This window comes from Salmo trutta, chromosome 19, assembly GCF_901001165.1.
Source record: "Salmo trutta chromosome 19, fSalTru1.1, whole genome shotgun sequence".
Classification (NCBI taxonomy): domain Eukaryota; kingdom Metazoa; phylum Chordata; class Actinopteri; order Salmoniformes; family Salmonidae; genus Salmo; species Salmo trutta.
Window position 1 is genome coordinate 45,069,718 of NC_042975.1, and position 12,396 is coordinate 45,082,113.

Sequence of the window (12,396 nt, forward strand, 5' to 3'; positions counted from 1 at the left end):
TTATCCACGTAGAGACTCACTGTGTTTGTTCTGTCAGATTATCCACATAGAGACTCACTGTGTTTGTTCTGTCAGATTATCCACGTAGAGACTCACTGTGTTTGTTCTGTCAGATTATCCACGTAGAGACTCACTGTGTTTGTTCTGTCAGATTATCCACGTAGAGAGTCGCTGTGTTTGTTCTGTCAGATTATCCACGTAGAGACTCACTGTGTTTGATCTGTCAGATTATCCACGTAGAGAGTCGCTGTGTTTGTTCTGTCAGATTATCCACGTAGAGAATCACTGTGTTTGTTCTGTCAGATTAACCACGTAGAGACTCGTGTTTGTTCTGTCAGATTATCCACGTAGAGACTCGCTGTGTTTGTTCTGTCAGATTATCCACATAGAGACTCACTGTGTTTGTTCTGTCAGATTATCCACGTAGAGACTCACTGTGTTTGTTCTGTCAGATTATCCACGTAGAGACTCACTGTGTTTGTTCTGTCAGATTATCCACGTAGAGACTCACTGTGTTTGTTCTGTCAGATTATCCACGTAGAGACTCACTGTGTTTGTTCTGTCAGATTATCCACGTAGAGACTCACTGTGTTTGTTCTGTCAGATTATCCACGTAGAGACTCACTGTGTTTGTTCTGTCAGATTATCCACGTAGAGACTCACTGTGTTTGTTCTGTCAGATTATCCACGTAGAGAGTCGCTGTGTTTGTTCTGTCAGATTATCCACGTAGAGACTCACTGTGTTTGTTCTGTCAGATTATCCACGTAGAGACTCACTGTGTTTGTTCTGTCAGATTATCCACGTAGAGACTCACTGTGTTTGTTCTGTCAGATTATCCACGTAGAGACTCACTGTGTTTGTTCTGTCAGATTATCCACGTAGAGACTCACTGTGTTTGTTCTGTCAGATTATCCACGTAGAGACTCGCTGTGTTTGTTCAGGGGTGACGGAGGAACAGTCTATCTTCACAGCCAGCCACCCCAGTTGAATCCGATGGCTTTATTTGCTGCTGTGTTTTCTCTTCTTTCTCCCCGTAATTGCTTGCCCTGCTTTCTTGCCCTGGAGAGATGCTGACGTCATCACCTGGTGCCAGAGCAGGTAGTGGGAAAATCTGAGGACCGTTAGGATATGGCACATCTTTTCCAGATGAATAAAATAGAGGAGAATTAAAACCCAGGGAGCCTGAGTGACTAGCCATCCTGAGCTCATTTGTCACCCGTGGCCTCAGAATAAGCGAATAAACGATGGCTGCTGTCAGGTATTCTCAGGGAGCTTGCCTTGCCAGTTATGCTGTGAAAGTCATGCCCATATAAATAGCAGCAGGGCTTTAGGTCAGTGTAGCAATGCTTTTTAGTCGTCAAAGATTTTACCTGCGCATTAGGCTACACCACTCGCTCATTATGTGGCTGTAATGAAAGCTGTTAGCAGTTCTATGTTTTTTTTTTTTTCTTCTTCAGTTGGATGGATAGATAGGATCCTACACCCTGGAGACATATGTTCAGTTTAATCCAGCCAGCTGTGCTAGTCGGTTTTCAGTCCTCCTCCTGCCCTGAGGCTGATGTGGAGTGTGGTTATGAACCCACACTCCAGGAGGAACTCACACAGCTTCTCTGACAGGCTCTAGCTATAATAGCCTCACCTTAGCTGAAGATTTACCAATAAGGGTCAAAAGATGCAGACATTTATAGATTGTCTCAGGGATTTATGCAATACATCAACTCCTTCGCCCACAGCTACCCAATTTCTGCCACACGATTTTTGTTCAGTAGATGCGAAGATATGGCAATGAACCAAACATGTAATCACTGAATACAATCCCCGTGAAAGGAAGGGCAATAGCATAATGATGTTGCACTTAATATTATATCTGGAAGTGGATCAGATTAAACGGATCACGTTTGGACTTCTCTCCTTACGGCAGTAACCCGTAATGAAAAAAAGACGAGCTCAATGTGCATTTTTCGATTGTCCACAAGATGGCACTTTGGTCTCACGTTTATGACATCACAATTGTTTTCTGGCCCTTGTGATCATCTGCTGAATTCCCACCAGTAGAAATCTTGTCTGGGGTAAAACAAATAAGCAGTTCTATTGGGCTACTGCTATTGATCCTCAAGTATGATGGATAACTTTGCTTTAAAGATGTCAAGATGAGACAAATAGTGGTAAAGGTCTCTTCCTTTGGTCTTTCTGGGATTGCGATCACTGGTTGAGAGGGATATGTCCCTACTCCCTACACAATATCTGCCCTTCTCTTTTTACCCTCAGTTACAACTAGCCATGCCCTGAGGATCTTTAAAAGGTATATCTGTCAATCTTTGCTCTTCCCCTTCATGTGAAACCATTTCATTGTGTGGTAGGTCTGGTCAGAGGCAAGGCGTGGCTGGGTGGAGTCCTTAGTCCTCACCTGTTTGATCCGAGGTCAGTTTGAACTCACCTGGGATGCTTTTTGTCCGATGTCCTGTGTTTTGTGTTTAGTTTCTTGTCTTCTCTGATACCTTTAGGGCACAGCTGTTCATCAAAGAGAAATGACAACGTGACTATTCACTATCCACACAATATAGATTATTCTGTGGCAAAGCCTTTATGCTCCGCCAGTTCCTTTTTGTGCACTCAGTATGAATACACTATTTCCATTCAGCTAAACCAGTCGTCGCCTGCTGAGTTACTGAGGGTTTCATTTGTTGTGCAATCCCTCAACTGGGTCATCTAATGGCTATTCACGGTTTAAATCACAGATCGTATCTTTTAGGGTTCATTAAAACAAGTTTAGAATATAAGATGTTAACAGATTGTAAAACATAATATGTCTGATGAACCCAGCATAACCCCATCTTCCCGAAATGTTTCCATGGAAAGTTAAGATTAGGGAGGCACATGGGCACAGTCTAACAATAGGGTGCCAACCCTGTGTCACCGTAATAACTGGGTACTGTTTTGACTCTTTTGTCTGGCCTCTCATGTCAAGGAGACGCTCCGTTGTGTTTGCTCCAGCTACCTTCTGCACACACAATCCCACAGTTGTAGATTCTTTTGTACCAATAGTTGTGGATCTAATATGATCCAGGTTAGCCTGAAATACAAACCTGTTTTGTGCTAACATTCCACTCCTTGTACCCCATGTCATATGTTTGGCATGACACGGAGTGGTAAGGAGTGGAATGTCAGCACAAACAGACTGGTACCCAGGCTAGATCCAGGTTTCTTTTGGTTGGTATTTCTAGCAGTGTAGTGGTCAACGAGGGATTGAACTCTCGCTGTCCTCTTGTCTGGAACACAAAATAAGATATGCTTTGATATTCCCTGTTCAGTTTTTTGGGGGGGATATTAGGAAAGTGTTCACGTTGGACATCAAAGTAGCATGGTTGACCTGAGGGCTTTATAATCACATCCAGTATTGGGCTGAGATCAAATACTAAGTGGGGAAATGCAGCTGCAAAACAAAGACTTTCTTCACCTAATTTAAGTATGCGGGAGCTTTGCTTTTATTCTCTTTATTTACCTATATTATTCAACAACAAAAAATCTAAAGCCCCCGCCTCCCTAAACCGTTCTTCTAAACAGTGTTTAAATTAGGGTCTTTCAGTGAGTCACTGCATAAATAAGTGCTACAAACGAACTAATGCCACCGCTGTCTGACTGTGTGGTACTGCCAAACTGCCAGCAGGGGGTTACAGTCTGAGGCTGTCCCACACCCCGAAGCCCATTCCCTTTTGATGGCCGTCCCCTCCTCTGTGAGCATGCAGCGTGTGCTGTCATCCCTCTCCAAACCACCTCATTAGAACATTGGCTAAGGAGACAAGGCTACTTGTTACTCTGCACAAAAGGTAACTGGCTGTGGTAACCATAGTGATGGGAGAGCGGATAAAGGAAATCCAGGTCATGTCTTTTTCTTTAGATCGCCACTCCCATGCTACCACTTCCTCCATACCCACCCATCCAATAACCTCCAATTTAATTGAATCCATGCCATACGATAAATATGACGACAATGTTCCGAGCCCGCATGCCTGCACGGTCTCTATAACACTCTCCGCTTTCACTGTTAGACACGCCATCTTTGTTTTCATACAGTGTAACAAGCATAAAAAAGACCCCAGTTTAGGAACGGCAGAACGGCTCGGTCTACAACAGCAATGGCGAGTTGCAGTAGAACCACACTAAAGAGCATGTACAACCAGGAGCTCAGTCTTGTCTTCAGCCAGATAAAGAGAAGTGGAGCACACAGGTGAGGTTCTGAGAGTCTTCAGCACTACTGAGTGAGAACAAACATTTAAACATACATGAAACTAAATGAATGAAAGGAGGGCTTGCTTTATATAGGATTTCTGGAGTGCTTGTTTTTTCAAGTTGCCCATTGATGGGATGTTTGATACAATAACCAGGAGATGGAGGGGGGTCATGCAAAGGCACAGGGAGAAGGAGGGCAGCAGTTTTTCGTAGCGGGAGGCAGACTGAACCCGCCATGACCCCACTCTAACGCTTTCTCTCCTGCATTCAGTTAGAGGGGTCATACCAGGCTCGAGTCTGGCTGTACGTCTGCCTCAGTCTCAACTGGCAGTGGGAGAGACAAAGCACTCCGCCACACTGACTGCACAGGCAATGACTGTCTATCACCTTACGAAGCTGTGATATCACACACACACACACACACACACACATACACAGAGCGTGGAGCAGCTGTGATTCGCCAGATGTGATGTGATGATAAGTATCTTTGAGGGAGAGATACTTCCACACACACACACATGACATTATCTTCTAGTCCTCTAGTGTTCACCATGATGTCCTGGCAGTGTGTGTGACTGAGCTCATAACCTAACCCTGGGCCTCTGGATGTAAACCCGATTATGGCTTGTCAGAGCATAAACGGGGTCACATTAGACACACAGTTTGATGGAGGGGTCGTCAACCTAGTGAAACGGTCATCATTACCAAATTCTCCCTTTCCAGCCTGTCTTCCTTTCTCCGTGGCAACAAACTTCAACCCCCTTGGACCCTCTAACCCTTTTGACTTACTTGCCTGTCTGTTTGATTCAGGGCTGCAGGTCGGGTTGGTGTGATAATGCCCTGTCATGTGTCCTGCTGGTCAGCCTCTTACTGATGATGTCACTGAGTGCTCCAGCAGAGTGCTGACTGAGCTGGGCAGAACAGGAAGAGACAGACTGATTGATCCATTCAGACTGCCGCTGCGATAAAAAGCACTAATCAGTTTCCCAGAGTCACATTAGCTCATCCACTCGATCCACAATGAATTTAAATAGATTCTCCGGTACATTTGTATACTTTTTAGCCAGCAGTTGTGAAAGTAGCTCTCCCGAGCCAAAAGTGGCCCCCGTAAATTGCGTACTACGTCACATACGTGCAAATATGTGCACCAAGTCATTGCTCTCTCGCCCACGCGAGGGAAAATGTAGGGAAAATGGCGCATGTACAGCTTCCAGAGAAACAGCCACTTTCAAACTAGGGATTTTGTGGCTAAGTGAGGTAAGACAGTAATTCTGCTCAGAGATTATGCATGTATGAACATTGACACATCCAGCCCAAAGCGGGAGAATTAAAAAACCCTTAGTAGTCGCCAAAGTTCCGGAGCATGTCTTTAACATAAAGTATGAATGAGATGCTGAAATATAATCAATTAAGGGAAAAGGAAAGGAGGATACCTACTCAGTTGTACAACTGAATGGATTCAACTGAAATGTGTCTTCCGCATTTAACCCAACCCCTCTGAATCATAGAGGTGCGGGGGGCTGCCTTAATCGACATCCATAAAAGTCACGTCAAAGCGATCTTGCTGATGACTTTTATCATGATGAGATTCATTATCAGCGTATTCGGACTGAAAGCTGTGGTGAATGATGGGTAATTCTATTAAAATGTCCATGGTTAACGGACTGACTGTCAGACTTTACACTGTTCCAGCCTGGGGACCATGATCATATCAGCCCGATACACATGCAGGCACTCATTCCAAACCCTCTGTGAAAGAGGAGTGATCAGAGACCATATCTAAGCTATCTCAAAACGCAGCCGTCTAACCAACATTTAAATACAACACAGCTGAAATTTACATCACTTAGCATTTATGAAAATAAATATGTTCTGTATATACAGTACCAGTCAAAAGTTTGGACACCCCTACTCATTCAAGGGGTTTGATTTATTTTTGCTATTTTCTACATTGTAGAATAATAGTGAAGACATGAAAACTATGGAATAACACATGGAATCATGTAGCAAACAAAAAAGTGTGAAAAAAATCGAAATATGTTTTACATTTTATATTCTTCAAAGTAGCCACCCTTTGCCTTTGCACACTCTTGGCATTCTCTCAACCAACTTCACCTGGAATGCTTTTCCAACAGTCTTGAAGGAGTTCCCACATATGCTGAGCACTTGTTGGCTGCTTTTCCTTCACTCTGCGGACCAACTTATCCCAAACCATCTCAATTGGGTTGAGGTCGGGTGATTGTGGATGCCAGGTCATCTGATGCAGCATTCCATCACTCTCCTTCTTGGTGAAATAGCCCTGGAGGTGTGTTGGGTCATTGTCATGTTGAAAATCAAATGATGGTTCCACTATGCGCCAACCAGATGGGATGGCGTATCGCTGCAAAATGCTGTGGTAGCCATGCTGATTAAGTGTGCCTTGAATTCTAAATAAATCACAGACAGTGTTACCAGCAAAGCACCCCCACACCATCACACCTCCTCCTCCATGCTTCACGGTGGGAACCACCCATGCGGAGATCATCCGTTCATCTACTCTGCGTCTCACAATGACACGCCGGTTGGAACCAAAAATTTGGACTCATCAGACTGAAGCACAGATTTCCACCGGTCTAATGTCCGTTGCTCGTGTTTCTTGGCCCAAGCAAGTCTCTTCTTCTTATTGGTGTCCTTTAGTAGTGGTTTCTTTGCAGCAATTCGACCATGAAGGCCTGATTCCCACAGTCTCCTCTGAACAGTTGATGTTGAGATGTGTCTGTTACTTGAACTCTGTGAAGCATTTATTTGGGCTGCAATTTCTGAGGCTGGTACCTCTAATGAACTTATCCTCTACAGCAGAGGTAACTCTGGGTCTTCCTTTCCTGTGGTGGTCCTTATGAGAGCCAGTTTCATCATAGCGCTTGATGGTTTTTGCAACTGCACTGGAAGAAACCTTCAAAGTTCTTTACATTTTCCGTATCGAGTGATGATGGACCATCGTTTTTCTTTGCTTATTTGAGCTGTTCTTGCCATAATATGGACTTTGTCTTTTACCAAATAGGTCTACAGTTGAAGTCAGAAGTTTACATACACTTATGTTGGAGTCATTAAAACTCGTTTTCAACCACTCCACAAATGTCTTGTTAACAAACTATAGTCTTGGCAAGTCGGTTAGGACATCAACTTTGTACATGACACTAGTAATTTTTCCAACATATGTTTACAGACAGATTATTTCACTTACAATTCACTGTATCACAATTCCATTGGGTCAGAAGTTTACATACACTAAGTTGACTGTGCCTTTAAACAGCTTGGAAAATTCCAGAAAATGATGTCATGGCTTTAGAAGCTTCATCATTTGAATCAATTGGAGGTGTACCTGTGGATGCATTTCAAGGCCTACCTTCAAACTAAGTGCCTCTTTGCTTGACATAATGGGAAAATCAAAAGAAATCAGCCAAGACCTGAGAAAAAAAATTGTAGACCTCCACAAGTCTGGTTCGTCCTTGGGAGCAATTTCCAAACGCCTGAAGGTACCACTTTCATCTGTACAAACAAAGTACGCATGTATAAACACCATGGGACCACGCAGCTGTCATACCGCTCAGGAAGGAAAGCGTTCTGTATCCTAGAAAGGAACAAACTTTGGTGCGAAAAGTGCAAATCAATCCCAGAATAACAGCAAAGGACCTTGTGAAGATGCTGGAGGAAACAGGTACAAAAGCATCTATATCCACAGTAAAACAAGTCCTATATCGACATAACCTGAAAGGCTGCTCAGCAAGGAAGAAGCCACTGTTCCAAAACCGCCATAAAAAAGCCAGACTACGATTTGCAACTGCACATGGGGACGAAGATAGTACTTTTTGGAGAATTGTCCTCTGGTCTGATGAAACAAAAATAGAACTGTTTGGCCATAATGACCATCGTTATGTTTGGAGGAAAAAGGGGGACGCTTGCAAGCCGAAGAACACCATCCCAACCGTGAAGCACGGGGGTGGCAGCATCATGTTGTGGGGGTGCTTTGCTGCAGGAGGGACTGGTGCACTTCACAAAATAGATGGCTTCATGAGGGAGGAAAATTATGTGGATATTGTCACGCCCAGACCATAGAGAGCCCTTGGTTCTCTGTGGTATAGTAGGTCAGGGCGTGACTGGGGGTGTTCTATGTTGTTTATTTCTATGTTGTGTCCTAGTTTCTTTTTCTATGTTGGTGTTTTGTATGATTCCCAATTAGAGGCAGCTGGTAATCGTTGTCTCTAATTGGGGATCATATTTAAGTAGTTATTTTTCCCACCTGTGTTTGTGGGATCTTGTTTATGTGAAAGTGCCTGTGAGCACTGCAGTAGCTTCACGTTTCGTTTGATTAATTTATTGTTTTTCATTTATTGTTTTTAACAACGCACATCTTTAAATTGAAATGCATTCCAGGTGACTACCTCATGAAGCTGGTTGAGAAAATGCCAAGAGTGTGCAAAGTGTCATCCAGGCAAAGGATGGCCATTTTGAAGAATCTAAAATATAAAACATATTTTGATTTGTTTAACACTTGTTTTCTTACTACATGATTCCATATGTGTTTTTTCATATTTTTGATGTCTTCACTATTATTCTACAATGTAGAAAATAATGAGTAAGTGTGTCCAAACTTTTGGCTGGTACTGTATGTAATAATATGCATCATTAACTTTTTGTATGATCGGATTCTTTGTGACATAATAGACGGAAGCAGCTGGTGGTTTTCTAGAAACACACACCACCAGGGTAATAAAATGAAATTTAGCACAAACTGAATTATGGAATCCATTTCCAGGATATGATCCTTATTTGATCACAGCTGAAAGCAAAATAAACATTTTCATGTGTATGGTGTCATTGACAGCATAGTGGAAGATGAGACACAACAGCTATATTATTGGATATAGTCTAGTATCGACCATTTCCCCTGTCTTACAGAAGAATAGTGGGTGAGTTTCTGCGGGCATATGTGGATCCTGATGTAAGGAATACCCTACTGGGTCTCACATTCACTATGTGGTCTAAGCAGCCAGGACCCCCCTCGTCCACTTGTCTCCTATAGCTTTACCAGCCTGGGCAGTGCCTCTTTCTGCCAGCCTGTTGGACATCTGTCTCCATGACCCATCGTCTGTTTACATCCTCGTTCATTCGTCGTCATAGCAGCCCCCCTCACGAAGATACCATGCCCCTCCCCATTGCAGGCCCTCCTCCTTTTTATCATGTTTCCCAAAAACACCAGCTGTGAGTTTCTCAGTCTCAGTCATATCCCACTCACCCCTGTCACAGGAGCAGTACCTCCATCTGAAGAGCTGCTCCCTTCTACTTGGTGTTTATCAAAGTGTTTACTCTTCCTACTGACAAAATAACATTTAGTTCACTGTAAAGAATATGTTCATCATTTGAACAAATTGCTAATTGACTCGTTGAAATAGTATGTGTACAATAAGTTAGGAGTCAAAGGAAAACACATACAGCTTAGTCTGATTTAGGTCTTCTGCGTTGGTCAAGTTAGTCAAAATGATTTTGAAGTGAAGCCCAAAGAAGACTAATCCACAACAGCTTTTGAACGTGGCACAGCACGTGTTCAGTTTGCCCCGAAGCATTATGTGACACAGCACCCCATTGAGTGGCTAATGTCCAAATCTGCCCCTCTTCCTGTGACCGTCCCCCCAACCAAATGTACCCGCTGCCCCTCCTGTCTGTGGCCCGGCGGTCTGCAGGCAGGAGGCAGCCCCTCTCAGACAGCTGAGGGAGGTGCTGAGGAGGCAGCGGTCAGACTGAATTAGAGTTATGTGTGACATGCACAGGAGAGACTCCAGAATGCAGCAACAGCTGAGTCCGAAAGTGTATTTTACGCCTGAGGGGAGCGGGGCAGTCAAAACCACAGTGAACCCTCTAGAAAGGACCAACCATGTTAGCTTTCTAAGGCGACCAGTCTTATCCTTGTATTATCCCTCTAAAACAACCAACTGTGGTTATGTCATTTCACAGAGTTAAATAGGATGAACATATGTAGAGAAGAAGTTAGGTGCTCTATTATCAGGCTTTTGAACTCCATGGAATATAAATACAAACCATTCTCTGTATCTACCAAAGAAACACAATGGATAGAGAAACAAATGAAAATATACAAAAGAATGGCCCTCCACCCTTCCCATGTTCTGGGCACCAACTGTACCAGAGAGCATGAAACATTAAACTGTAGTATAGCTCTCTCTTGTCACAGAGGCAGAGCTTGGGGGTTTCTGTGGTATGAAAATGGGCACAGGTCATTTCTTATTGTGAACTACAGGATCAATTCGAAACTATTTTCTGAAAAAGGTTGTTGGTGGCAGTTTCTTTGAAATATATTGGAAACCCATATCCGACTGAAATAGTTTCACAAATGGAGAAAGTCAACGTTCACTTTGCTCCAGCAGTCCACATGGTCCCCGAAGTCACCACCCACTGTTTCCGTTTTCATACCTGGCTGGGTAGGTGTTTTTGTGTTCTTTTTTTTGTCATTTTTCTCTGTCGTGATTTTTTCTTCCCTGACACACTTTGGCCGGTTGATGGGTCATAGGAGAAGCAGGGATCAAGTGCACTGGACTAGCGTTCTAAAGATTTAGGTTGCAAGTTTGAAACTCATCACTGAAAACTTTTGCATTTTAGCAACTTTTCAGCTACTTGCTACTTTGCAACTCCTTAGCATGTTAGCCAACGCTTCCCCTCACTCTAACCTTAACCCTTTCAGCTAACGCTTCCCCTAACCCTAACCATTTTACCTAACCCTTCCTCTAGCCCAAACCCTAACCTTAACCCTTTCAGCTAACGCTTCCCCTAACCCTAACCCTTTTAGCTAACCCTTCCTCTAGCCCAAACCCTAACCTTAACCCTTTCAGCTAACGCTTCCCCTAACCCTAACCATTTTACCTAACCCTTCCTCTAGCCCAAACCCTAACCTTAACCCTTTCAGCTAACGCTTCCCCTAACCCTAACCATTTTAGCTAACCCTTCCTCTAGCCCAAACCCTAACCTTAACCCTTGAACTTAACTCCTAAACTTAATCCTATTTATACATTTTCCAAATTGTGATATATAATATGAATTATAATTCGTAACATATCATACAAAATGGGAAATAGACATCTACAAATGAAATACATACCATACAATACGTAACGTATCAAACTAAATGGCTTGTCTCAGATTTACGTAAAGAATAATACGGAACACTCCGAGACCGGGTCGCACTTTGTCTACGCTTTATGCCTGCACCGCCATGTCGGAGGATGCCACTAACATCAATACTACATTACACCATACTCTTATTTTATGATACATCTTACATAGCCATGTACAGCCTGTAAATTCAGCTGGATCAAATTCTATAGGGACTCACTTGGACAGAGTCCAATGGATCATTCATCTGATGGAGAGCTGTATTGTTATTGATGGTGACAGGAGCCTTATAAAGAGGTGTCTGGGTTTATTTGATACCCTGTCAGCACAGGGTGATGGAGTGTGTGTTGTTGACTGGGCCAAGACACAGATTTGATTTAAAGGGCCTGTTTTTTCTAAAAAAACAAACTCCACCGAAGGAAAGCAGATTGGACAGATGTATTGAGGTGTTTAGGCTTTTATCCATACTCCCCATAGAGGCCCAGCATCACAACGTCAGTCCTGATTAGTCTCAAAGAGATGCACTCTGATGACTTTGTCTCAGTTCACTACGCACAAGGCAGGATTGTATGACAAGTTAATACAAACACACACCCGCAGACACACCTAAACACAGGTGCTCGTAGACACCTCCACTTCCACCTGATACACACGGCAGATGCAACCCATTTACAGAGGGTGGGTGACTGCAGTCCTGCTTTGTCATGTCATAGTCTCTTATCTGGAAGGACATCAGCTCTTAGAGCTATCCTCTCTCCTCTATCTCTGGCAGTGGTGTACATAATGGGCTTTGACCTTCTGAAGCCAGCTCACGCAAACACACACACACACACACACACACACACACACACACACACACACACACAACTGCAAATGTATCAATTTATTATCCTGCTGTTTCTGCCTCTGGAAATATGCTGTAACATGTATGGTGTGAAGAGAGGCGCAACACCCACCCAGTTCAATCTGTTGTAAGAGATTATCAACACTACATCACCTTACAA

At 43.4% G+C, this 12,396-nt stretch overlaps 1 protein-coding gene across 1 annotated transcript in view; it reads left to right on the forward strand.

Annotated features, from left to right (window-relative positions):
• The window catches only part of LOC115154723 (neuronal migration protein doublecortin), a 96,269-nt gene that overhangs the window by 7,550 nt on the left and 76,323 nt on the right, over positions 1-12,396 (forward strand). The window lies entirely within an intron of this gene.